At 34.5% G+C, this 27,717-nt stretch overlaps 1 protein-coding gene and 1 long non-coding RNA gene across 2 annotated transcripts in view; both read right to left on the bottom strand.

Annotated features, from left to right (window-relative positions):
• Positions 1 to 27,717, bottom strand: part of LOC134678692 (calaxin-like) — a 63,357-nt gene that overhangs the window by 23,968 nt on the left and 11,672 nt on the right. The window lies entirely within an intron of this gene.
• Positions 11,883 to 15,637, bottom strand: LOC134679499 (uncharacterized). The gene is made up of 2 exons (XR_010100337.1): positions 15,327 to 15,637; positions 11,883 to 11,971 (listed from the first exon to the last, which is right to left on the bottom strand). It is a non-coding gene; the product is annotated as an uncharacterized LOC134679499 (long non-coding RNA).

Here is a 27,717-nt window from a genome sequence, read left to right as displayed (position 1 = left end):
TTAAAAAGAATCATATACTGAGCTATGCCGAAAATAATCACAGAACAACAAACTCTGCTGGAGGCTATCATTGTCGCTTCAATGGAAAATTGCGTCGTAATGCAAATAATTTATAAATCTTCAACTTGTCGCAAAGAGAGGCTTGTCATTATGAGGGCATTTCCATTTAAAGTTGTACCCTCGAGTTTTTCGCATGTCCCCTTACATTTTTTGCGTTTTACTCTTAAGACGAATTTTTTAACTAGGCAAATGATGTTTTTTATTGAAATATATTATATAGACACATCATTTATTAAGTTTAATGCACAATAAATCACTTTTTTCTTACTTAAAATCAGGTTTTTAGATATGATAAAATCACTCTGTAGTACTGTCCCCTTCACCGACCTCAATTTTTGATGGACTTTTACACATATTTTTTCTATGAAGGCAACACCAAGTAATGCATTCCTGGCATAGTTTAAATGTTGAAAAATGTGTTATTGATGAAAAAAAGCTTTAAAAACACCAATAATAGGGTTTAATTTCGATAAAAACGTTGTCCCCGCGAAATGGTGAAACGGACATAGTCCAGGTTGGTTACGCAGTTTTCGCTACTTAGCGAAATACTTTTTCGCAACCTCCAAGGCGGGCTGGTGTGTGACCGGTAATTTTACTCAATGTTTTGTCCGTTTTGTTCAACTGTTTATGCAGCTTGAACCTTAAGTAACTAAAATACTGTTAATATTAAATAAAACCATGTTTCATTTAGTTATTTATCAAGCACATAAGTTGAACATTGCGGTTAGTTTTGTATTATTTTGAATAGATTTAATTCTGGATCAGACAAATCGTTACGTCCTTTTGGTTACAATTTGAAGCGTAACATATAGCCGGACTAGAAAAATGTAATCAAACGGACACGGTAAAGTCGCACGCACATTGAGTATGTATAGTTTTTACCGTGACTTTGTCTATACTTATTTAATTCATATGCAATTAAAAAGTCATATTTTATTAAGTAATATTGAGTTTCTTATGTTTAAAACCTTATCTACTGATTTTGGTACATATTTTGTAGTCCTTTTTTTAATCACTGAGTATTTGTGTAAATTTTTGATTATTGTGATCTCGTCTTTACTTTGTCCATTAAGGTACATGGGTGTCCATTTGGAAATGTCCCCTTGATTTCAAAAGTATTTTTTATTGTTTATTCAAAGTTTAGCTAAAATATTTAATTTTTTTGACAATAATCTTTAGTTTTGGTAATTCTAATTATTGTTATTCGTCACATGGCAGTAATGCCAATAATTATTTAATAAACCTAAAAATATCGTACGATTTGGGGCCACCTCGTAACCAAACCACCTAAAATTTCCTTTTATGAAAAATGTTTGTTCTAAATTGGTAAATGATGATTGTTTTTAGGTTGTTTATTAACATTATTATGCTTTAAACATAAAAACATTTGCTTCAAGTATGTCTTTTATTGACTATTTCAATAACCATTTGTAACCAAACGGACCGCAAAAAACCTCCCTCATCCTATTAAATATTAATTTTAACTGGTTTATGCTAAAAATATAACGATTCTCTTTTGTGTTTCGTAAACTAGAATATATTTACTCCTAGAATCACATAAAAAAGTACCAAATAATCCAAATTATATTTTCAACTCGTCAAGTGAGTCATGGTACAACTTTAAATGGAAATGCCCATGATCTCAAAATCATGAATAGTTTACTCCAGACTCTGCCCAAAAATAGAAAGAGGATGTAAATTTTGACATAAATATAAGATGCTGCTAAGAAAATTAAATAACAAAAGCATTTCAACAATCAATTTTCTAAAAAAGGTTGTTTATTAAAGACTGATGTAATGTTAATTGTCAACTATAGCCGATATTTTATGACTAGAAGAAATGTTATTTTAAGACTGATTCGAAAGTCGACCGGAGGGTATAATGTTCATCATGCAGGCTCTCGCAGTGAATCAACTGTTGTGACCTGAAGACTTAATCAACAGTCCATTAGCGATACAAACAATTTAGATGAAGTCGCGTTTAATGTTATTTGTACAAGTTCAGTTAATACGATAGAGTTACCACTTCAACGGACAGTGTCTACTCACAGGTACATACTGGTTTATTTGCCATTCTGCACCAACATACATACATATAATCACGCCTATTTCCCGGAGGGGTAGGCAGAGACCATGGATTTCCACTTGCTACGATCCTGACATACCTCTTTCGCTTCCTTCACATTCATAACATTCCTCATACACGCTCGCCGGTTAAGGGTGCTCTTGACCTGGCCTTTCTTCAGGATTTCCCCGATTTGATCACCGAATTACTTACAAACTTCCTTAAAAAGGCTTATTGGTCAATTCTATGAAAATTATTTAACTTGGCTGTAGTCTTATCAATCACAACCGCCGTAATAATTAAAGAGATAGCAGAGCTGTTGGTTACTTAGTTACTGAAACAAGTACCTTTAATTGAGGAAAAAATATCTTTGTATCGAGATCGAGACATACTCATACGTGGGTTGAAGGGGAAGCCGGACGAGAAGTCCAAGAAGTATGAATCGTTTTATAAAAAAAAGGATTCTGAAGTAGAACACCTTTCATTGTGGAGTGATTGTTGTAGAGGGCAAAACCGAAAAATACAAGTTGTACTTACTCGTATGGTAACCCTAAATAACCACCCAACCTTAAAGACTATCACACTCAACTACTTAGAATCCGTTACTCATTTCAAAAAAATTTACGTAACTGAAAAATCACGAAACAAAATATACTGCAGACGAGTATATAAGTGATGAAACATTTGCAAGAAAAAGAACTGATTAGAGGTATATCGAATGAAAAGGTAAGAAGTTTGAGTTCTGAGAATATTGAGAAGAAAATGGTTAGCAGAAAAACTGTTGTGAATAAGGAAAACGCCAATTGACTGAACACAAAAATTATTTTCCCCAGACCCCAGGCTCCCATGAGCCGTGGCAAAATGCCGGGACGACGCGAGGAAAATGAATGATGAAGAATGAAGACGCGACTACAATTTTGATAAAAACTATATTAGATGATGAGTTTCAAGAGCTGCAACATTCAAAAAAAGGTTAAAGGTAAACCAAAAACTGCCAGGGTCTGCACGTATTCTACGGCCTAGCGATGGTGCCGATTCAAAATCTTTCCAGTCCGGCGGATTGGGGATGGGAAATGGAATCAAATAATTGGAAACAAAGTAGACTACTGAACACCAGTTACTGCTACCGCTTGTCATGAACTGATTCGGTGCAAGTGCAAGTCACGGTGCGGTGTTAGGTGCAACATCAACAGTCTAAAAAAACAATTAAAATGTACCGAACTATGCCACTGCGGGAGAAAATGTATTAAAAAATCTAATAGAAATATAAAAATACTATTATTGATGCATCAGATCAGACCATAAGCGACCATAATACTGATTATTGAAGAGCATACGATTGCCTTTCAGAGTATGGGTACATACATAAAAAGGTTAATCTTTCTGTCGCGGAGAGCTTATTCCTCGCACCGGAAGGGACTCATACTCAGCGGATCGAGTCGCAATACAATGGAGAGCAGTGAAAAGATTCTTTCGCAAAGAAAATTATAACAATACGAAAAACTTCCGAGATGTAATTTATGAATAAACAGGTATATGTGGCGTCGATATGTTATGAAACATAAAAAGACCCATTTACGGATTGTTTGAAGTGCATTAAATATATCTACAATATTTTTTTTTTTCATTTTGCGGTTACTTTTGTACACTACACATATCAAAAATCGAATCAGAGCATTCCACTACCCGGTGATCTGCCACACAGTCTGGGAAAGTTTCAGAGGTACTGACATATTATGTCGGAAATTGATTGGATCCATGCGTAACCGGCTCCAGGCTGTAAATGACAACGACGGTGGATATACGCGGTTTTGAATATTTAGGTTAAAAAATTTACTGGAGAGAGATTAATAATTTCGTTGTAGCCTTCGGCGATATTGTTTGTTGTTTTCAGCACCGCTAACCATGCTGTCAATAATTGTGTTAAAATTGAGTTGGTTTGTGTCATAAATGTTATAATAAATATGAAGATTTTTTTAGATTTTTATTTTTATATTTGTTCCTCTTTTTTTTTCTCTTTTGTCTGTTACCTATTTTTTATGCCACGAATAAACTATTTCTATTTATATTTCTATAAGAATAAAAAAGATTGTATTGTGCAAACCATTTTATTTATAAATTATCCTGGAATCAAGATGATCATTATACTGATTAAATTTATTCCGGTATTAATATATTGAAATATGTCTTAAAATATTTTTGAGCACATTAATTTGCTAGCTTTCATATATTATAATTGACAAAATAATATTGTTCTTTTTTGATTTGCGTATCACGAATAATAATATTAATATTGCCAGATAGAAGAGAGGACCGAAAACCCCCTTACCCTTATATTATGACATTGACATTGCGTTAAAATATTAGCTCTAAATAGCGTTTTTTTGTTTTTAGTTTGCTACATGATATTCAACCTTAGATGGGTCCCAAATTATAGCTCGTGACTGTACATAGGTGTAAGTACAAACTGTGGCATTCCCACTAGCTTGTAATATTATGACGCAAATAGATAACTAAATACTAATAATGTGAAATAAGTTTGTGCAAACGCAAAACGAATATTCAAAAACACCTTAAATCAAAGACACATCTTGGTGAAAAACGCAGAAAAATTGATGAAGAACAATTTAATTTAGATTTATTATTTTTTTGATTCTATGTAATATTCCGTGGGATCGACTGAAAAGTGATGCATTCAAACAGGTTTTCGCCAAATATATTGTGCTGCCAGTGTACACCTTACTGCTTGCCCGGTGAGGGATAAGGATAAGGGATATCGAAGTAAAAAATTCTGATAGTAATTTGTGGGTGTCATGGAAGTCAATGGCATGGAAGATTCGTTGTGAATTTATTAGTGAAACCTCTACACCATAGTGTTAACTTTCTCATTTACCTATTACGATGCAAGGTGATTTAAGCAACAAATGCCAAAACTGTTTCAAAGTTTGCTATCAACACTTTTAAAGAATTATGGGGATTCCTTCGATGCAAAAGTAGCTGTGCACTGATAGTGCAGCATATAACTATGTTAAAGGCTGGTACAACCTTAAAAAAGATATTTCGTCAGCTGAAACACTTCACATGTCTCACTCATGCATTACACCGTGTTGCAGAGCGCGCTCAGAATATTCTGATGTTGACTTAATATCTAACGTAAAAAAAGTGTTTTTAAAGTACCTTAGAAGAGAAAAGATATTAAGACAATTATATCCCGGCATGCCTTTACCGCCAAAATCCGTGATTACAAGGTGGGCACATGGCTAGAGGCATCCTTCTACTATCCATAATTTATTGACCAAATTAAGTCTGTGATAAATAGGTTTAATAGTAATGTAATGAGGCATTATTAATACGCAAAGCCAAACAACTGATGCAAGATGATAACATAAAAAAAATCTTACATAGGTACATCAAGGAGAATTTTCAAATAATAACAAGAAATATAACATTATTAGAAAAGCGTGGCTTATCTATCCGAGAATCATTTCATTTACTAGATGAGGTAAGGCTGTGTATAATGATGACATTCTCGAATTCTTTAAGTAACAAACTGGAATCGGTAATCAACAGAATACCAGATTATGAATTTGTTAAAAGCGTAAATGATAACAACGAAATATTGGTTTATAACTCTGTACTTTTCACATCTGTTAATGTCGAACGGTCGCTCTCGTTATATAAATGGATCCTCACTGTTAAAAGGAATCGATTGACAATATCAAGCATGGAAAAAATATGATTATTTACTATAACAAATTAAATTCAGTGAATCTATAACAACATGTGGTTTTATTTTGAACAACATTGGCTTATCCATATTAGTTATTAAGTAAAAACGACATAAAATACCACCGCCGGCCGATAATAATTGCTGATGTGACCCATCATCAGAAAAAAATCAGGCCGAAAAGCTGTTAAGGCACAAGATGGTCCCTTATCCTGGCACGACCTATGCAAATGGCAAAAGAGTGGTCCAACAATTCATCAAAAAAAAACGTCATCGAAAAATAGAATGAAATTAGTATGGTAGGATAGCTGCCTTAAGGACAGTAAATTAAAAGTTGTCGGCCAAATCCTGTGTTGGCAGGTTCCTGTGTCCGACTTAATTTGTGGTACCACGTGGCAGCTACATTTTACCTCATCGAAAAATAGAATAAAAAAACGGATTATAATAGCTACGACTAACTTATGAATGTCTTGGTCGGCCTCACTTTAGAATGGCAGTTTTTCAGTCCAACCACATTTATAAAAAAGAACATATTTACAATATTGAAAATATGGTTTCTTTATTGCTTAAACTATTTAAAGCTTGCTTAAACTATTAAGCATGTCAGTACATAAAAATAATAACGTAATAATACAATTGTAACTTAATATGTACTAGCTTAAACCTAGTCAAAAAGTCACGCCGGATTGTCCCTGGCGAAAAGGTACTCCACTATTAGCCGCGTTACCACGTTGGATGGCAATGGACCACCTTTTCACCAGATACGAAAACGCGCGGGCGTCAGATGTCCCACTTCCCTAATAAAGGTAAGTCTCCGATCCCCAGCACCCATGAGTTTCAAACGCAAGGAGTACAAAATAATTTAGAAAATTATACAAAATTTTAAGCGATTATAAGTGCACCCACAAAGAGACATTGAAATAAAAGTGTAAATAATACTGCAGTTATTCGAGCATCAGATAGGTACTGATATTTTATAACTATCATTGGCAATTTGCACAAGATGGCCAAAAACGAAGTTTGGGTGACCTCTGCAACCAAAGCTTCTGTGAAAGTCTTGGACCAGACCTGAGAAAAATCATTACCTGGATTTCATGCCTTCACTGGCTCTGCAAAATACGGCAAGTTTTAAAGGGAATGGTAAAGTGAGACCCTTTGAAATATTGAAAAAAAAACGTATCATATGAAAGCATTTTACAATTTGAACAACCCAAACTAAATAGATGAAACCTCCGACTTGATTCAAAAATACACATGCGAAATCTACGGATTACGGAATGAAAATATGCAAAACAATGAACGGAAGCGAGAGTTGTTCAAAAAAAGTATTCAACAGTGTCACAACATAAAAAAAATTAAATTACATTTTGATTCCGGCATTATAAAATATTACAATTACAAACAAAAAATATAACGAACGGCGTACATAAATTCAATATGGCAGTGGATTCTACGGCTGCGGTTGATATGTGACTGGACATTAGCAGATGAAATAAACAAATCAAATTGTTCGAAGCACGCACAACTCCTTTGCGAGTGGAAGACATAACAATAAAATTGATAAGTCGGACTCTGGGGAAAGTTCATCAGATTTCGACTCCGAAAATGGTTGTGTTAATTATTAAGAACAAACGCTTTTCTGGCCTCCCAGTTACAGCTCACATAACAGCCTAAATTAAGGATAAAGTCATTATATGACTTGTAAAGAAATCAGAACAAAGAATACAAAATTAAAAACGTTATTTGGATTTATGAATAGAAATTTAAACTCAATGTTTTGTTTTTGTAAAGCCCTCTAAGCCATCCACGCACTTATTTATTTACCTATGATCTTGTTAAGGTTGTTTGCATTAAAAGGCAGGTGGCATCATTTTTTTGCTGGACATGACTATATTAAGATACTTATAAAACTAAGAATGATTGGTTTAGTTTATGCAATGAAGAAACCATATTTTCAGTGTAGAAAACAACATTTTTTATATATTGAAAATATGGTCTGCTTATACCTATGTATATATTATTATTTCAGTTGTATCTATTATTATATAGATATATTTATTAATTCAGTTTAAGCAATTACAAAACCATTCATCAATCATCACTATCGAAATAATATAATATTTATTTTATAAATGTGGTCGGATTGCAAAAACCGCCACACTAAGGCCGACCGAGGCATACGTCAACAGGTTTAATTTAGCTATCCATTTAATTTTCCGATGAGGTAAAATGTAACTGCCACGTGGTATCACAAATTCTGTCAGACACACCTGCCAACACAGTATTTTGCCGACCACTTTTTTTACTGTCTTCAAAGGCAGCTATCCTACCATATAAGTTTCATTCTATTTTTCAATGAGATTCTTAGGTGAATTTTTGTACCACTGTTTTGCCTTTTGCAGAAAATTTGCCAAGTTAAGCCCCGGCCGACCAAGAGCAGTTGAAGCTACTATACGTCATCTACCCCCACAGTGCAGGTATTTTCAATTTTTTTATTAGGTACTAGGGCTTCATGCAGGCTGCCACCAGACTAATACATGTATTTATTAGGTATCTGAAAAAATGTTATTATTGCCCAATTTAGCATCGCAATCGATTGTTTTGACATCTCTGAAAACAAACAAATAATAAATAATAACTAACAAAACAAAAAATTACAAATTTGTCAGATGGTAGAATGTTCAGAGAAAAGAACACCCACAAACTGACACACCCGCTATACTTAGGGTGGAATTTTCTAATACCACCTTGAGGGAAAGTAGCTATTTTATTGCAGGTCATCGTCATATTTGGAATAAATGGAGCATGTCGCAGGAATGAACTTTTAAATCTGACTATTAATGCAATTGAAAAGCATTCAGAAGGCCCTCAGACACATTGAGGTCCTTTGTTGTTCGCGACGTGTATATAGAGTTAGTAGACAGGTATAATAAATCTTTACGTTCTGCAAATACAAAGACATACCGTTTTTTCCTTTAATATCATAACGCCAAATGTACCAAACAACCATTGGGTACGCCTCGAGAAATCGCAACTTTTTGAAATTAGTTGAACCACAGCGGGCATTGCTTTCGGCGTACGTTCTCTTGAGAGCGTCGAAATTTACGTTTTTGTGGCATACGCGGTACAGCCTTTTTTTACGTTTTTTACACAGCCTCAAGCTTCAGGTACTTATAGATCTGAGTATATGGTTTTAATTTTAACTCGATACCTCAACGCGTTTCCGAGGGAGAAAAGAAATACAATTACGGAATGACGGTCTGCCTATAACAGACGTAGCTAATGACAATGAAGTTGGGGTTGCATTAAATAATTTTAATATATTGAAAGCTGGTCAAATATAATTTAAATGCGAAGCTTATTTTTGATCATGAATTATGATAAAATTAAATATTAATTTATTTCGGAGAAACACTGAATCAATAGCTGTAGACATGGCAACAAGAAGGTGCCTTGACGAATCACGTATCATTTGGACGTCCGCGTTCTACGACGAGGCGTCAGGACATGGCTATCGTAAATAAAGCTAACGAAGAAAAATTCATAAATACCACTCAGCTTGCAAATGTATACCAAGTGTCGAGCAGTACCATACGAAGGCGTCGTAAAGATGGTAGTTTACAAAATAGAGTGCCAGCAAGGAAGCCGGCACTAACTGACAGACACAAAACTCACAAAACTGACAGGTTGCAATTTGCAGCTACTTATTTAAATCACAATTTTAATATAGTGATTTTTATGGACGAAAAGGTGTTCTGTTCATCGGATAAAGGCAGAATGAGTTTATGAATGCAAGTAATACTTGAAAAGTCGTTTCTCCCAACGTATTTTACCCAAATGTCACACAACTTTCATGCAAGACAGCATGCAACAGCTCAGTGCATAAATGCTCGCTTGGTACAAAAATGGATTCATGACCACAGAGATGTGCTGACTCGTATAAAAATGCCTGCTAAGAGCCCAGATCTCAACTCCATAGAGAACCTATGGGCTAAAATGGTCAAGACGGAAACACACACGGAAACCAGTGTCGCACAAGATGCTTTAAGACGCCACGCCATCAACGTATGCCAGTCTTTTGCAGGGCGAAACGTAACGGGTGAATTGCAGAAAATATGTGACCTCCCACGGGTAAAGGTACCTTATGGCGGTTGGCGCTTCCGCTATTATTAACAAACACCGGATTGACGGAGGCAAAAGTGCACCAGTGCTAGTGATTAATTAAAAATCGACTAAATCTATCGACATCGTAAAAAACAATTTTATCCATCATTATCAAAATGGCTAATGGCTAAGTTTGAATACATTTAACTGTGTGCAAACCTCTTTCATTTATACTTATCAGTCTTATCACAAGTATAAACAACCGATATCTGACATTGACGGGGTCGAGTCACTTGTGACAAGTATTGAAATTACATTGAACAATTAATTCAGTACAACAATATTATTTTGCATTCCGATTAATTACGCCTACCTTTTTGTTTTTTTTTTTAGTCGTTTAAAAATGCCTCGCAAGAAAAGAGATCGTTCATTTTATGGAAAACTGACCATTCAGATATAGAAGATAGAGGAGATACGACTTACTATTGCAAGAAATGTAAAATGCATATGTCACGAAAAAAGTTTTCCCTACAAAGGCATATAAGAAGCAAAAGGTATAACAGCGTTGCTAAAAACCAAAACGTATTTAACCTGGACTTGCTAAAATTTATTTTAGCTTGCAATATAATGGACCCAGGTGGGAAATCCCATTTTCATCAATTTCATAACTGATTGCATATATTGAAAGCAAAATGGGCTATGAATGATATAAACATTCTCAGTGATTTGAACTGGATAGCCAACAATCTATCCATCATACCAAGTACCATTGAAAATTTACAAACACATAATTTAAGTCTAGAAACCAGTTTCCATATTGTCCAAAGGTTAAAAGTACACATATCAAGATTACGTTTGTAAAATTATTCACAAAAAACTTCAAACAGTGATTAAAAAAATTGTCGGCATTGCAACTTTAAAAACATTGAAGGATTTGGTATGCGGAAAAGAAATAGAACTGAGTCGTATAGAAGAAATTTATCAACACTATAAATTGTTTGAATTTGCACCAATTACCACAGTTGACCTAGAAAGGTCATTCAGTTGACTAAAATGGATATTGTCACCCAGGCGACGAAGATTAAAGTCTGAAAATGTGGAAAAAAATGTTGATTGTATATTATGAAAATTATATAAAATATTAAAAAGGTTAATTGCTCATAAAGTTTATTTATGTGTATGTCGTTTTCTTCTTAATTCACATTCTTAAAATTACACAACGGTTGTACGTCGTTTTTATCGATATCAAGTAATAAAATTAATTTAATTTGTTCTCGCACTATTAAACGTCAGATCAGATTTGCCCCGTCAATCTGGTGTTTGATTATTAACGCCGCTCCAATATTATACGGCGCTATGCGACGTAAGCGCCAGCCGCCATAAGGTACCTTTTGCCGTGGAACGTCACATATGTACCTTTTAGCGTATTTAGTGTCCCGTGAAAACACGGAGGATTTAAAAATATATTTAGAGAATAAGACACATCGGAATTATGTTAATTTAATAAAAGCAATTCTTTTGATTCCGATAAAAAGCATCTTATAACAAATCTAGTTCTTATATTTTTAATTTTTTTTCTGTTATGCATGCTAAAATTTCACAACAGTATAATCATGTCCCGAAGTGCGACGATTAAAGATTGTGCGACGGTATTAAGTAAAATAATATAATAAGCAGGGGTCGGACAAAAAGTGCGGATGACGTCAAACCACTTATAGGATGATTTCAAATAGTATTTTTGATTTTCATAAACAATTATCACTTATCATTTATCAACCTCTTTATTAAACGATATCGCCACTTGAAATGAGTAAGTACGTTTTTGACTGACACATTGTCAATCAGATGAACAATAAATTGACTTCGTTATTGTTTAGCTATTGTATCTTCACGATTATATTTAGCTAAAATTTATATTTTCTAATGTATAAGAAAACGCTCTGAAATGTCATCTTTACTCGAATATTGTGGCAATTTTCCGTTTTTGGAGGTACGTGACAAACACGTATACTGCTCTTGCTGTAATCAAGATATACCAACGAAGGTAAGCAATATTAAACGACATTTGGATACAACCAAACATGTCGGAAACGTAGAAAAAAAAGGATAAAGTGAATTTAATATGAACCTTACAAATTTTATGATAGCAGCAAACATACCCTGGGTGTAACTACAAAATGAAAACTTCCGTAATTTCATAAAAAAATGCATGGATGGTGAATATGCAAAAACAGTTACCATACCAACCGAATCAAACCTAAGACTACGCTATTTGCCAAAAATGTTCAAAAATGCCTTTTCTTCTATACGAAAAGATATCGGGCAATCGTATATTTATGTTACAGTAGATGACACAAAAGACCGTTTGCAACAAAATGTTGCTAATGTCCTCGTTGGTGCTCTTAGAGAGTATAATGCAAGCAGACCACATATAATTGCTTCTAAAGTTCTCGACTGTACAAACAACGTCACCATTAAAGATTTAGTTCTCAACTCATTGAACAATTTTTTTGAAAACGAGTCCTATCATGACAGAGTGGTATTATTTTTGACTGATGGGGCTCCCTATATGTTGAAAGCAGGTCAAACGCTAAAAAACTTATTTGGAAACATGATCCACGTGACATGTTTGGCTCATGGGCTAAACCGAGTCGCAGAGACAGTTCGAGGGTTACACGACGATGTCAATGATGTAATCGCAAGCGTTAAGTCAGTGTTTTTAAAATCACCATCAAGAATAAGAGTTTTGCACCAGCTATACCCTAATATACCGCAGCCTCCTCGGCCGATTATAACTAGATGGAACACTTGGCTTGAGGCATGCAAATACTACGCGACATACTTGGACGAGATCACGAATGTGTTGAATGCTTTAAATGATCAAAATGCCGCTAAAGTAAGACGTGCAAAAAAAGCAGTAAGTAGACCTCAGCTAAAAAACAACTTGTGTTTTATAAATGAACATTGCAGTATTTTGGTGAAGTCCACTAAACGTTTACAAAGCTCTACACTGACATTAAGTGACTCGTTACAAGTCGTAAAAACAGTCACAGCAAAATTGTCTAAAATTAGTTTGCATGCAAAAGGGAAATATATATATCAAAAGCAAAACAGTTGTACGGAAAAATAAGGAACTACAAACAATGCAAAAACTTGCCGACTTAAATGACAAAAAAGAAATTTGTGTCGATAGCAATGATGTACACATAGAAAAAATTTACTTGTGGCCATTTTTCAAATACGGCAATCACATCAGTGGAGGTTGAAAGGTCCTTTTCGATTTTGAAATGGATTTTTACAAGTACACGTTCTAGAATGACGCCTCAGAATTTAGAACAGATATTAATAATAATTAATTATGAAAGCAAGTACTTATAAGGAAATATCTCCGCACCGAATAGCGAGGATATTAAAATATCAGCAAAATTACTTTTAAAAAAAATCTCCAAACCCTGTGAAACCGAAGCGGGCTTGAGTATAATGAATAAACGAATGATTTTATATAAGATAGCTAAATGCATTAAATGTTAATTTTTTATAGCGTATGAAGTTCGCAATCTTTATTTACTCTATTCCACTTTTACATGGACTGGCCTAAAATAAACGTAGCATAAAGGCAATAGAAGTGACGCTTGACATAAGAAGAAAACAAATGTCTGTGTAGTTTTTGGGCCTATGTCGCTACGTGTTTGGTTCATCACGAAAATATTATTTTAACAAAGAAAGAAAGAAGAAAGATCCGATTCCAGATCTTATTTCCACTACAATGGCATCTAAAAGTACGTATGACTGATATTTGCGTTTGTAAGTTATAATTTGCGTATTTAAATTCTAAACAAAGTTTTTTTTTCATATTGCAGGAAAATGTGTAGATATGGAAAGCCAGTCAATCTTACGTGCGTGTGAATATGAATACAAATCCGACGATGAAATCGATATGCCCTGTACACAAGAGTATTTTGTAAAGCTACCGGAGGGTCAAAGTGAACTCAGGAGTAGCGATGGTACACCTGATATTTTAATATCCATAGGAACGCTGACTACAGGACAAGGCAAAGATATCTCTACACAAACTGAGCAATCAAGTACTGCGATTGTTATAGATCCCGCGAAATTGTTGGCTAATTTTTTTTCCCCGGTCAACCAATTGAGGAAAAAAAGTTCATTGTAGCATATTTTAAGTCTGTGACAACAATAATAGACTTGTTAGAAAAATAGTCATCTATGCATAATTTCATTAAATAACATTATCAGAGATGATGGCAAGAGGCCCGACGGGGTGTCTTTAGTTCCTTGGAGCTTGGGACAGATGCTGGTGTGGGATGCTACCTGTGTAGACACGCTGGCACCGTCCCACCTCCAACGGACTACTGTAAAAGCGGGCGGGGCGGCGGAAAGCGCCGAAATTCTAAAACGTAACAAATATAAAAGCCTCGGTAGAGAGTACCATTTTGTACCATTTGGAGTTGAAACTCTAGGTCCATGGGGTCCCAGCGCTCGTAAGTTGTTCGCAGAAATCGCGAAGCGTCTGGTTGACGTAACTGGTGACCGAAGGGCTGGCGGCTACCTCGCACAACGTATCAGTATTGCGATACAGCGGGGAAATGCCGCCAGCTAGCGATGTGACGAGTCCACTTTTTTTCGATTCGAATCATTCGAATCGATTCGGCCACTGATCAGAGTCGAAATTAGAACTGACTCGACTCGACGGTTTGCGACTGCGTGGTTCGCGACAAGGTCACGGGCCGCGGAGCCGCAAACGAGTCAAGCGGCAGTTGTTGTAAACAGAGCCTTCAGGACACCGAATTAAGGTTTATTTTTCAATGGCCATACTACCAGTGAACTCGACTCGGGATGGCGAATCAAGCGGCAGTTGTTGTAAAAAGAACCTTCGGGCTACTGAATTAAGGTTTATTTTTGAATGGTCATAGTACCAGTCAACTCGGATTGAAACGCCGAATCAAGCGGCAGTTGTTGTAAAAAGAATCTTCGGGCTATCGAATTAAGGTTTATTTTTGAATGGCCTTAGCGTAGCGTTGACTCGGCTCGGAGAGTTGGTGAATTGGCGATTCATTCGCCGAGTCAGCGGATCGGATACCAAGTTACCAGTCAGTTTAGTGGCCGAGTTGATTCGGATTGCCAATAGTCTTGATTCGAATCAACTCATCTGTAGGTTGATTCGGATTATTCGAATCAGATAACTCGACTCGCCCATCGCTACCGCCAGCATCCTTGGTACAATGCCTCAGGGGCCTATTTTAGATTTAAGCTAGTTATTAATTTCGTTTAGTTGTACCACTGTATATATATTGTTTGTAAATAAATGATTTCCAGTATAATAACATCAAATTATCTTTTTTTTATTTTTACTAATCTTACTACTGTTCCCACTTTTGACTATTAAACCTATTTATCTGAGGATCCCACAGACTTGTTCTAACTAATTTCAAATAATTATACCTTATGGTAACAAGTTTCGTGAAATTTATTTTATTCACTACATCACCCTATCTACCACCTGTATTATTAATTCCATGGATTTATTTACAATTATTTTGTTACTTCATTAATACTACTTTGTTACTACATGTCACACGGAAGTTAAAATACAAACTCAAACATCATCCTGTGTGCAAGATTACGTCATTTTTACGTCATCCGCACTTTTTGTCCGACCCCTGATAATAAGACAAAGTACTAATTTGTAAAAGTTTTGTTGTGAAAACCTGTTTGTTTTTAATACATCTCTACATGTAATTACCATACATTTAGTAGAGTATGCCAGGAAATATATCGATATAAACACTGAGTCCAGTCTTGGTAGATTCGGTGATCCACATGATCATAATTCATAATATATATCTGTAATAAATTTGCTAACTTAAATTTTAAAATAATAACAAGTTACGATTATACTCCACACAATACTTTTATTAACTATATATTTGCAGATGGAGTCATTAAAGGATGCCATTTTATCTCCGGGACTTCCAGCAACTATTGCTACTCAGTTGTATATGAATATGTTCCATCCCATACAAGATCTTCTTTATGAAAATTATACTACCCTGAAAGATAAATGCAGCAATTGCTGTGCTTCTCATTTTTTTTTTGAGATGTCACTTAAATTTCAGTCAAGTTTTAATTGTTACGTTTGCAAGAAAATACTATTCGACATAATTGATATATTTACCTTGTTTAATTTGTTCATTGAATAGACTTGTATTTTAAGTATTGTGTAGGATAATATTATTAAAAACTGATTTAAGCCGTAGGAAATGTTTCCCCTTATCATACTTTTTAAAGGATGCTTTCAAAGAGGTTCAATGAGTGTTTGACGTTTAGATAAAAGATAATTGTGTTTCAGTATCATTGTCTATCACAGAATTGTCAGCAAAATGCGACAATTGTAGAAAAGAAATTATAAGGCAACCAAACGGTTACGCAAGATACGATCGATGTATGAAATGCGACGTATTGATATTATACACCCTGTTATCTAATGCTCAGTTTGGGGGCAAATAGTGATGTTGCTTCACATTATTAGTCGATTCATATTTATCTTTAAAGGGTTGTTTGTCAAAATAAAAATCTTATTTTGTGAATGTTCTATAGACCGGGAGGATGGGAGGAGGATAGTGACACATTTTACTGGGCCATTTGTACCAGTATGGCGGTTCGTCAGGGGTCTCAGCACGTAATAAAGGAAAGAAAAATGATGGTCATAGCGCTGGTACCGGCGGCCCAATCGCGTGGGCGTTAGTCGAACGTTTCGGATAAAATACGAGTGTCGAACTTTGTTCCACAAAAATCCTCGTATTTTCCGATAGTCCATAAAAATGTGCCAAGCTAATTTTTGCACAGGTGATCATCATCGAGCAGCCATTCATGGACATCACCATGCCATACTTTTCGGATGGTTCCAAATGGCCGCCATACCGCATGTTTATAAATGATGTTTTAGATCACATTTCTATGCTGAGAAAATCGTTTATCGATCTGTTTGCGATGAGAGCTACCTGTTAGCTAAGTATATTGTTGCCTCTACAATTGGCTGGGTTCTGTATGGGGGTCAATTTCTGAACACGATTTTTTTTCTGTCCGTGATGAAAATCGCGGGTTAGCATCAAATAATACTTACTATTTTTTTTTTACATAATGAAGCCACACTTTCACACCGGGTTCCATATGAATTCACTGATTAATTGGTTTTTAGAATACACTTAAAAATACCTAAAGGCTCAAATTACTACTCCCGTGCCCTGTCCGGAATCTACTTTTGAGCATAATGAAAAATCCTACGAAAAATTCTACATTAGTATCACTAATTTAGTGTCAAATACTTAAACTAGATGATATTTACTATCACTGAGCACATACACTATTAACTTCATTGTGGTAAATAACTCGTGATCGAAGTTTAAATTTTGTCCGAGCGCGCGAGTAAAATTTCGTCGGCAAAACTCAAAGGGCTCTCACAGCCGACGTCTGTATCTGAACCGCCTCGTGTCCCGCCTCACCTGTACTGGCAATATTCGGCTGATTCTCAAAGCAAGCGGATGTACGTCAAGCCGCGGCGTGTTCGAGCAAATCGCATAAGTATTTCGGAATCCGGGTGGGCGACAATTTTTTTCTAATTTCGATGCCCCTTATAAATTTTATTTCCCACATAGCTTTTCAAAAACAATTATCATATTTAGGAGCCCTTTATGTATCTTTATGTAAGCGATAACATAACAGTTTGGTTAAACACGATTTAAATTTTTGGCGAATTTTTTTATTACGAATTCTAATTTCCGTGCCCTAATTCCCATAGAATATTTACCTAAAACAGCTGATTAAGTGGCACGGGAATTAGAAAGTATTACATTTATTGTCAACAAATTTTTAATTGGGGGCACTGTAAGTTAATTGGCAATGTTTACGTCATATTATTATATATATATATATATATATATATATATATATATATATATATATATATATATATATATTGGCATTGAATATATATTATATGTAATAATAACATGACGTATATCTTTCTATTTTACATTTAAGGAAATCTCAGAGAATGCACAAAAATCTATGAACGGTTTTTTAGTATAAGTACTATAGTACATACTTACAGGGTGGACCCGAATAACCCGGGCAATTTTAATACGTAAGGTAAGGTGGGGTAAGACGACACTGGGGTAAGACTATCACTTGTATGGAATCCTCGTACTGTTAGTCTTGCGCCACCTTACCTTATTCATTTATCATATTATAATATTAAAATATTATATAAACATAAAACTATTTTTGGAATTATTACATATTATAATACCCGTACCTAAGGCTACATGAAACAAAATGAATCAAATTTACAATGGTTTTATTTTGTAAATTTGACAGCTGACAGCGTAAGCCGTATAAAGTTTAAATATCTGGGAGACCGAGCTTTGCTCGGAAAACATATACCTACCTAAAAACTCAAAAATGCGCGTTTTCCCAGAGACACCTGCTGCTAGATCGATGCAGATGCACCTGTACCTGCAGCTAGATCGATTTTTCATCCCAGAAAACGCTCATATATGATCCAATTTCATCGAAATCGTTAGAGCTGTTTCCGAGATCCCCGAAATATATACAAGAATTGCTCGTTTAATAGATTAGTTGTTATAAATTAGCTTTTCTAATAGGTACAAGAAAAATTAAATATATCCTATTCTTACTATATTATAAATGCGAAAGTATCTCTGTCTGTCTGTCTGTTATCTCGTCACGCTTAAGCCGCTGAAACAATATCATCTTGATAATACATATTTGGCATGGAGATAGTTTGAGGCCTGAAGAAGGACAAAGGATCTGGGGGCACGGCAGTGCCGCCGCCAAGTCGAGCAAAACAAAGTGGCACGGCCGTACCATCAAATCTCAATAACATTCTATCTAAATAACATTTAATTTGAGCATGTAGTCTAAGAATTAATACACTTTAAAATCCCTTAGTTTTGTCACTGGCACAATCACTCTCAATCAATATTATTTTAAGGTACTTCTAGCATACCCACAAGTTCCAAATTTGAAACGTAATTAGGTTTTAGCTTTTTAAGCCAATAAAAATCTAATAATACTGCAATATTAGTCACGTTCTAAAGATAACTGCATAATTAAGTTTGTAATCCTATAGAAATATATGCGATAACAACGTTACCTTTTAGTTCTTACAATTAGTAGGGAAAATAAAGGTACACTACGATGGACGATGTGAGTATGAATAAAGATGTATTATGATATGTATATACAAAGTATCAGTATGGTATGGGTATGTTTACCCGAAAAGAAGGACAGCCTACAAAAAGAGATGGGATCATTTCAATTCATGTAAAAAGATGCAAATCTCGCAACGCAGTTCTTCTACTCTACTACAAAAAAATGTTTTGGGATGGAATGTGAAAACAAGTCGGTTATTGTAGTCAGTGCCAGGGGGTATTTTGTAAGCAAGTCTTTTTTTAGGAAGATTATGATATTTTTAAGAAATTACTTAACCAACCTACACTTTGAAGATTTTCCCGCAGGGCAGGGACACCCCGTATACCTATGTGTAAAGTAAGGCGGGGTGAGACTAACTTAGTTTATTTTGATCGGGGCAAGACTAACAGTATGAGGATTCCATACAAGTGATAGTCTTACCCCGGTGATAGTCTTACCCCCACCTTACCTCATATGTGTTTTTTGGGTTATTAATTTATGAAGGCAGCATATTCGATTTCTTCAGATTAACTTACACAATAACTTCTTCTCATAAGTAGGGGCACAATTTATTTCTTAGTATCATTTCCTATAAGACCATATACCAGATCATACACCTTGTACCTATCTACATGCAGATACATAATGACACTTTTTAATGAATAGTTTTGTATGTAAAGGCGGACAAGTTTACGAAACTACTCAAAGATTGTTTTGAAATATGTACATTTTACTAAGAAAGAGAGATTAGTTGCCATTAAAATAAAGGAAAGGATTAGTCAAATACGTAGTTTTTAGTGTAACATACTTTCGTAGATTTGTCGTTCGAAAATAAAATTAAAGAAGGTAAATATGTCCGATGCCACTTCAGTATGGTTGCAGTATATTATTGTAGATTAAAATATACATAAATAATAGTTTTAAGTACCAAAATAAGTTAAGAAAACAATTCCCGTGCCGTGTTTTAATTTCCGTCCTAGTAAAATCTAATTTCCATGGACACACTAATTCCCGTGCCCTGACCAAAATTTTAAATTTAAATAACTTTTATAGTTTTATGAATATTTTTATCCCATAAGAAAATTAATATTTATTATATTTTTTATCAAATTCTCAGCATAATTTTTTTTGTGTAATGTTGGTATTTCAAAATTCCATGGAAATTAGACAAAAATGCTCGTTTGGTGAAATTGACCCATGGTCTTCTTGATTTTTCCCGGCTGTTAATGATTCGCAATCCAGTGTGATGAGACCTTATGATTATGGATTATTCTTGTAATAAGGATCTCTTGGCCGTGCTAATACTTACTCTGTTTGGGGATGCTGCTGTCTCACAAATCTTAATGAGTATATAGACCTTCTAATTTTCTGCTATAGTCACCCTTAAGAACCCTATATTCTACTGATTAAAGGAAGGAACCTTTTTATTTCCTTGTACACTTCAGGTTAACGTTTTCTACTTAGCCTTTTGAAGGAGTTTCTGACAGAAGTGTACATGTAATTATAGAATATTGTCTTAATTTTTTTATAAAAAATGTAGTAGGTACAATGTTAAATTAATTCTACTTTAGTAACCGAGAAAATCGCATTAACAAATGTTCAGAATTTACCTATAGACAGAGTATGCAGCGTATAACAGAGTTTTCATTAGACATTCCTAAAATCAAAATAATGAGTCAAGTATTAAGACAAATGTTTTTTAAACCAGATTAATAAACCGGGGCTTTACACAGTTTTGGCTTTAAAATGCCATACCTTTTGCTGTTTGTTTTCACTCAGCTAGGGGATTATAGATCATCATTTTTTATGAAATAATTTTTCGTCTTTAAGCTAGTGCCTCAAACAGATCGTTAATTCAAGTTGTTTCTGCTTGAGTGGTGTGGACATTAAAAAATGAACGCCACACTCTATGCGACATGCATCTAACTTTTTATGCTGGACTAGGTTACTAGGCTAGGACTAAGTAAAGGTACTTGTTTTGATATTTAAAATATTCAAGATATTTAAAAATGAGATGTAGAATTACAACCAGTACTTATCCTGTACAATTCGGAAATATTTTAAGTTTTGCTATATCTGTTAGTAATATGAAGCCGCATTCAGTGCTGTATAGTTATTCAAATATTTTATGAATCTATATTTAATGTATGATTCTTTGTTTATTTATAAACCTTACCTACTGATTAAATATACCATTACCACTTGTATCTAAGTCTAATGTAGGTACGGTATAATAATAAATATAATAATTATGGAGAATACTTAACATTCCTATCTTCTTGCCCGTAACTCCAACCTCTGAACATCTTCAAGTGAAATAATATATGATATGTCTCGGGCTAGGCATATCGTATAATTAAAAGATTAAACGAACTTACCTGTAAGTGAAGTTCTATCTGTATTATACGATATGCCTAGCCCAAGACAGGAGGCACCCTCCCTCCCTGTACATTCCTGACAGTAATGTTTTCCCATTTATTGGAAGTTGGAGTTCACAGGTTCACAGGCTCAGTGATTGCAGGAGTGCTCTAAAAGTAATGAAGTTGTCAGCGGTGTCATCGAGTTTTAAGTTTTTATTTGCGGCCAACTCTCTGAATATCACGTGAAAAGGTGGCTTCTTGCATGCCGCAAGGGAGTTAAATTTTTTTTTTGCTAAACGATTTGTACCATCTTGACATTTTTTTTCAACACTTTCTGTGTGATCATAAATGGAAATCTCATAATGCCATACCTGTAGGAGGTGGCAAATGTGTACAATATTTTTTTTTATTGTAAGATTTTATTCGCATATTTGACGATTTGTACCAGTATGGCACTAATTTTTCCTGAAAGTTTAAGTTTTACCGAATATGTATAAATCCAAAATTTCAAAGACGTAGGTGGCGGCAATCTTGTCTTATAACTGTACATCGTGTTTTTTTTATTTCCGTTAATTTCAAGGGTGCATTCCTGAGCTTAAATTAAGTAACTTTCTCAAAGACACCGATGTTCTAATTAACTCCATTTCGGAGATAATCAATAATTTATTTTTTTCCTATAAGGCCTCTACAAGCGTGTACACTTGCCTTAGGGCTGGTTTACATATTGGTTAGTGTTAAGAATGAGTTCATACATTTGCTACTAAACTTAAGTACAATCTCGGTTGATCGATGTTCGAAATGACATTGATATGTCATAGATTTCAATTGTTTGGTTGAGTTAAATGTAATGCCCGTGTTACAACTACGCTATATGCTACATTTAATTACTTTTTAAACTTAATTTTTTCTTTAAAAAAAGGCAAAAAAAAATTTTTTTTTTGAAAATTAACTATGCCAATTAGTTCACTCAAACGTTCTTAACCATACCCCGAAGTTAACGGAATTCAATAAAAACACGGTGTATATTATGTTGAATAATATTGTACGGCTACCACCGCTCGAACGATTTCTCGAATCATAGAGATCTCGTAAACCTTCATTCACATTAAATTCCATCAAATCTACCACTGTGTTGCCAGTAAAATGAAACGTTTTATTAATAGTAAATATATTATCGGCGGAAGAATGCACATAAGTAAATAACTTACTACTAATTTTAAATATAATATTTAAATGCTTATTTTAAATAATCAGTCTTCTAAAAAAAGCTGTCCCATTAATTAATATTGAATTATAACTATTTTCATCTCTTCATGAAATCGTACAGCATGTCCCACACCGGGCAGGATTTCATGAAGAATGTAAAGAACTTTGACGCTTCTTTACTTCCACCGTGCAAAGCCGAGTTGCGTCAACAATTGATGAGGGTCTTGTATATTAGCACTATCTGGTGTAATGCTCACCTCAAATACCCATCTATTGTAAGCCCAGAGGATTGCGGGTGGAAGCTAGTGGACCCAGACCGCTATGATTTCCATTGGTTCGACGGCGACGCCATGCCAGGCACCATAAGCAAGATCGTTATAAACGCAACAAACGATGATGAAGAAAAAGATGAAGAAGAAAAAGATGAAGAAGAGAAAGATGAAGACGAAGGTAAATATTTAGGAAAATAATTTTATGTTGACGATTAGCGATTGTGTGCTGCGCTTGTTTGAATAAATTAAATAATTTATAGATACTGATGCAGTAAGCAGCGACGAGGACGACGAAAACGAGTTCGAAAATGCCGGGGATTCCGGTTCAGAGGATGTTTAAAGTCTATAAACTTTTATAAATCTTTCGGAATAAACTGCATTAATATTGATATTGCACATAATATTTTTTCACATGTATACCCTTCACGATATTACAGGTGGGCTATTTATGACGTTGAAGTTTGCATCGTTGGAATGCAATGAATTTTTTTTGCTTCGCCAAAGCTCATTATTTTAATTCAGAATTTAATTATGAATGATAAAACGATCGATTTTTGCGCTCAGAACGAACGTTTAAGTTCGGGGGTAAATATTAGTAGCAGGTGTAGTAGTAGCACTTTATTGTAGGTAAGTACATAAAACAAGTTACAACACAGTTGATACAGAAACATTGTACAAAGTTCCACCACTTCACAGAGATAACTTCTTTTTTCAGGGGAATATTAGTTAAAAATAATGTACAGGTACACGACTAAGTCCCGTTTCCTAATAACAAAGAGCAGTAAGTTTCTTCAATTTTGTAAAGAAATAAGAAGTATTTTTCTTTAAAGCTATAAAACCTTTTTCGTGTCTTTTAATATTTTTCAAATCTACTTCTCTGTTCCTTTGACATTTCAACAGATTCTTTTGACAATCATTATATGTACCTACGGTGAGAAAGCATGGCTAATCTTGCATTTCATATTGATGATTATCGTCAACATTGCAGAGAGATGAACGCAAAAATTGAAATAATGAAAATTCGTCGTGGAGATGGTATGCTTTTATGCTATTATTAATTTCTTAAGAATCGCATTGTCTATATTCATCTAATTTTTTAAATCTCTTTCAGGCAACAAAGATTTAAGTTTCTGTCAATGTTACTACTGGAATCAGTTATGTAACGCTGCCATACAAGACCCAAAATTTTTTTATTAAGCTATGAGCTTCATCACATCTGATATTTGAGTAATTCTAAGCATTTCTAGCCTGGGGTGGGGGGGAGGGTGGGGTACAAAGATGGCCGCCACCCGTCATCTTTAAAAAAAAATCTATTCTGATCGTGGTGGGTACTAGGGCAAGTTTGGTATCATTTTCGTGTAAACCAAAGACGTAGAATTCATTGCTGATATTTGTTTTTTCAGTTTCATAGTAATTTTACAAGAAAAACGTAAAAAGGTGAAAAATTTGGTTGGAGATTTTTGCTACGCGGAGCCGAAACTACAAAAGATAGAAAGTTGAAATTTGCACACTAGATTACATTTATAAAGTGTACAAGAGATATGAAGCGATTTTGAGAAATTCAACCCCTAAGGGGTTAAAAAGGGGATGAAAGTTTGTATGGGGTTCAAGTTTTATTTTAAGCGAGGAATTTGAAACTTCGTAAAACGATATATTATTAAAATACAAGAAAACTAATTTCAGCGTTTTTGAAAATTCATCCCCTAAGGTGGTGAAAAAGGGGTTGAAAGTTTGTATGGATATCAAAAAAATTTTTGAACGCGGGACTTGAATCTTTGTATTTGGGGATATTATTAAAAGACAGGAAAAGTAATTTCAGCGTTTTGTAAAATTCATCCTCTAACAGGGTTAAAAAGGGGTTGAAAGTTTGAACCCATTACAAATCCGAGTAGACACACATTTCTTATTGCCTCCCAGGCTTGAAATGCTTAGAATTACTCAAGGAACATGTGATGAAGCTCATAGCTTAATAAAAATTTTTTGGGTCAACTTTATAACTGCTTCCGCTATACATAAACTTTAAAGAGAGATGCCTAAATTTTTTGTTTAAACAAGTGCATTTTTCAAAATTTGATGACTGCTGGGACGAATCCGTAGCACAGATTCGTAAATATCAAAAGAAGGATAACAAGGGTCCGTAGAACGATATCGAAAACATTTTAGGTACCTATGATTTCTACGGTAGAGGACATTTTTTTCGAGGCCCCTAAAAGAATTAGCAAATTTCAAGATAAATATCCAAATACCCCTCTTCCTCCAAAGCCAGTTATTACACGGTGGGGTACGTGACTTGACGCAGTCAATTATTACCACGTGAATTTCAGCAAAGTAAAAGACGTCGTTTTAAGCTTCAATGCCACTGACGCCGCCGCTATATCTGAAGCACAGCGACTGCTGTCGACGAACAATGATTTAAGAGACAAAATTAATTTTATACACACCCATTTCACAATTTTATCCATAGGCATTACAAAATTAGAAGATCACAAGTTGTCGTTGAAACAGTCATTGTCTATAGTGCATGATATTGAAGATAAAATTTTATTAGTGAGGCAGCACCATAAAGGGAAACTGATACATGCAAAATTAACAAACATATTAATAAAAAATCCGGGCTTTAAATCTGTAAATATTATAAATTACTTGTTAGAAAATAAGGAAGTTCAAATTGATAACAGAGTTGTAAACAAAAATTGAAATAGAACATTACAAAAAACTACAGTTTTTGCCAGTTACATCTGTCGAGGTCGAAAAATCATTTTCATTTTTGAAATGGGTTTCACAAGCAGGCGACGAAGTTTGACGTCATGCAATATGGAAAAAATATTGTTAATTTATTATGAAACGTATAATAAATAAAAAATAAATAAAAGTTTTTTATTTCATAACAATTTTTAAAAAACACTATTGCAGAGCTCTGTTAAGTATGAATACGATCTATTTATATGTTATTAAGTGAGTAAACTTAATTTTTTATCGATATTGATTATCGCAACTGCCCCATCACTTGCCCCCAAACTGAGCATTAGATAACGGGGAGTAGATATTAATTTAGGTGAGACGGAGTTTCTAATTTAACCCTAGTAGGATACCTTTAACAACTAAAGATGCACTTCCTTCCACACCAACGACACCTAAAGGTGTCAAAGTTAAGGTATACATTAATTATGAGTAAAATGTATTTAATGAATCGTTTTAGTTCTTCATATACCTATTGATTCACATGTTACGTTAATAGCATCAGCTTGGCGTCGAAATGTGGTAATCATAATGTATTTTGGTTTTTCCCCATATTTATATTACATTGTTTTTGTTTCAGTTCAACACATTTAATTTTTGTGAAGTGTGTGGTTGTAAAACTCCAAGCGCCACAAGAATTATTAAAGCAAAAATTATAAGGCAGTCTTTCTAAAGAAAAAAATATGTTTAAGTTAATCTGTTCACATACTTATTAAAATATGGTGTGTTCGTTTAGCTTTAGCAAATCTATAACTTTAAATGATGTATATCACGATTTCTTCCACAGGCAACAACGTTAGCTACAAGGACTCGAAAACGCAGGATAGTGACCTATTTCCAAATTGGAACTTAAGTATAATAATATTTATAACTAATATATATTATTTTATTTAGGTTTATTTAACTGCTTCGCTATCTGAGACATATCTGAAAGCCATCTACATATTATCATATCTATATGTAATTGACTCAATTTGGTTGTAAAAAAAAGTGGCACTCCGGGAGTGCCGACAGATGTGAAAACTCATCATCATGGTCATAATCGTACACACATACATACATCCATCCATCAACATTTATCAACATCAATCCAACATCAAATCAACATCAATTCGACATCAATCCAACATCCAACCAATATCAACCCGACATCCATCCAACATCAATCCAACATCCATGCAACATCCTACAATATCCATACAACATATATACAACATACATACATACGCTGTTCTTCTAAACAATTCAGTATTCAATTCAATTCTTTGGTCTTAACGACTGTCGATTATACTGCGGTGTCGGAGACTCACCCTGCCCATAAGACCGCAGATATATTTTTGAAGGATGACCTGGTGTCGATTTATGCGACTGTGAACTTAAAGGAAAAATTACGGTTTATAAAAATGTCCACTCGAATAATTTCCTCCCTGTATAATTTTGACTAGATATATGCTTGTCGAAGTATAAAAATGTCCCTTTTTTATTGTCTCAATATATATTTGGTGGAAAATATAATTGACAAAGTATAAAAATGTCCCTTAGTTATTGCCGTAATATTCAATTGATGAAAAATATAATTGACAAAGTATAAAAATGACCACTTTTAAGATGCCGCGGCCTTTCCGGTGGCGAATGCACTAGTCTCAAAAGGCACTATTAGTCAACACACTCTAATTTCGAAAGCCCCTCTTCTCATAAGAAACTAGGCCCACGGCGATATCCCTTTCCTTGTTTTATCCATAGTAGATATCCTTTAAGAAACCCCCTTAAATCCAGCCTATTAAGACGGACAAGCAACTTTGGGACCCTACACTGACAATAGTGAGGATGGCCCGACATGATCTGAGCCGGTTTTTGAATATTTGTCGAACTGGTTTAACAAATATTGAACAGAATATTCAGATAGGTATAACAGAAAAAGGAAATGATGCATCCAGATGGAATCAAACTCTT

Source organism: Cydia fagiglandana, chromosome Z, assembly GCF_963556715.1.
Source record: "Cydia fagiglandana chromosome Z, ilCydFagi1.1, whole genome shotgun sequence".
Classification (NCBI taxonomy): Eukaryota; Metazoa; Arthropoda; class Insecta; order Lepidoptera; family Tortricidae; genus Cydia; species Cydia fagiglandana.
The sequence above is the reverse complement of the archived record's forward strand: the minus strand, read 5'-3'. Positions and strand labels throughout refer to the sequence as shown.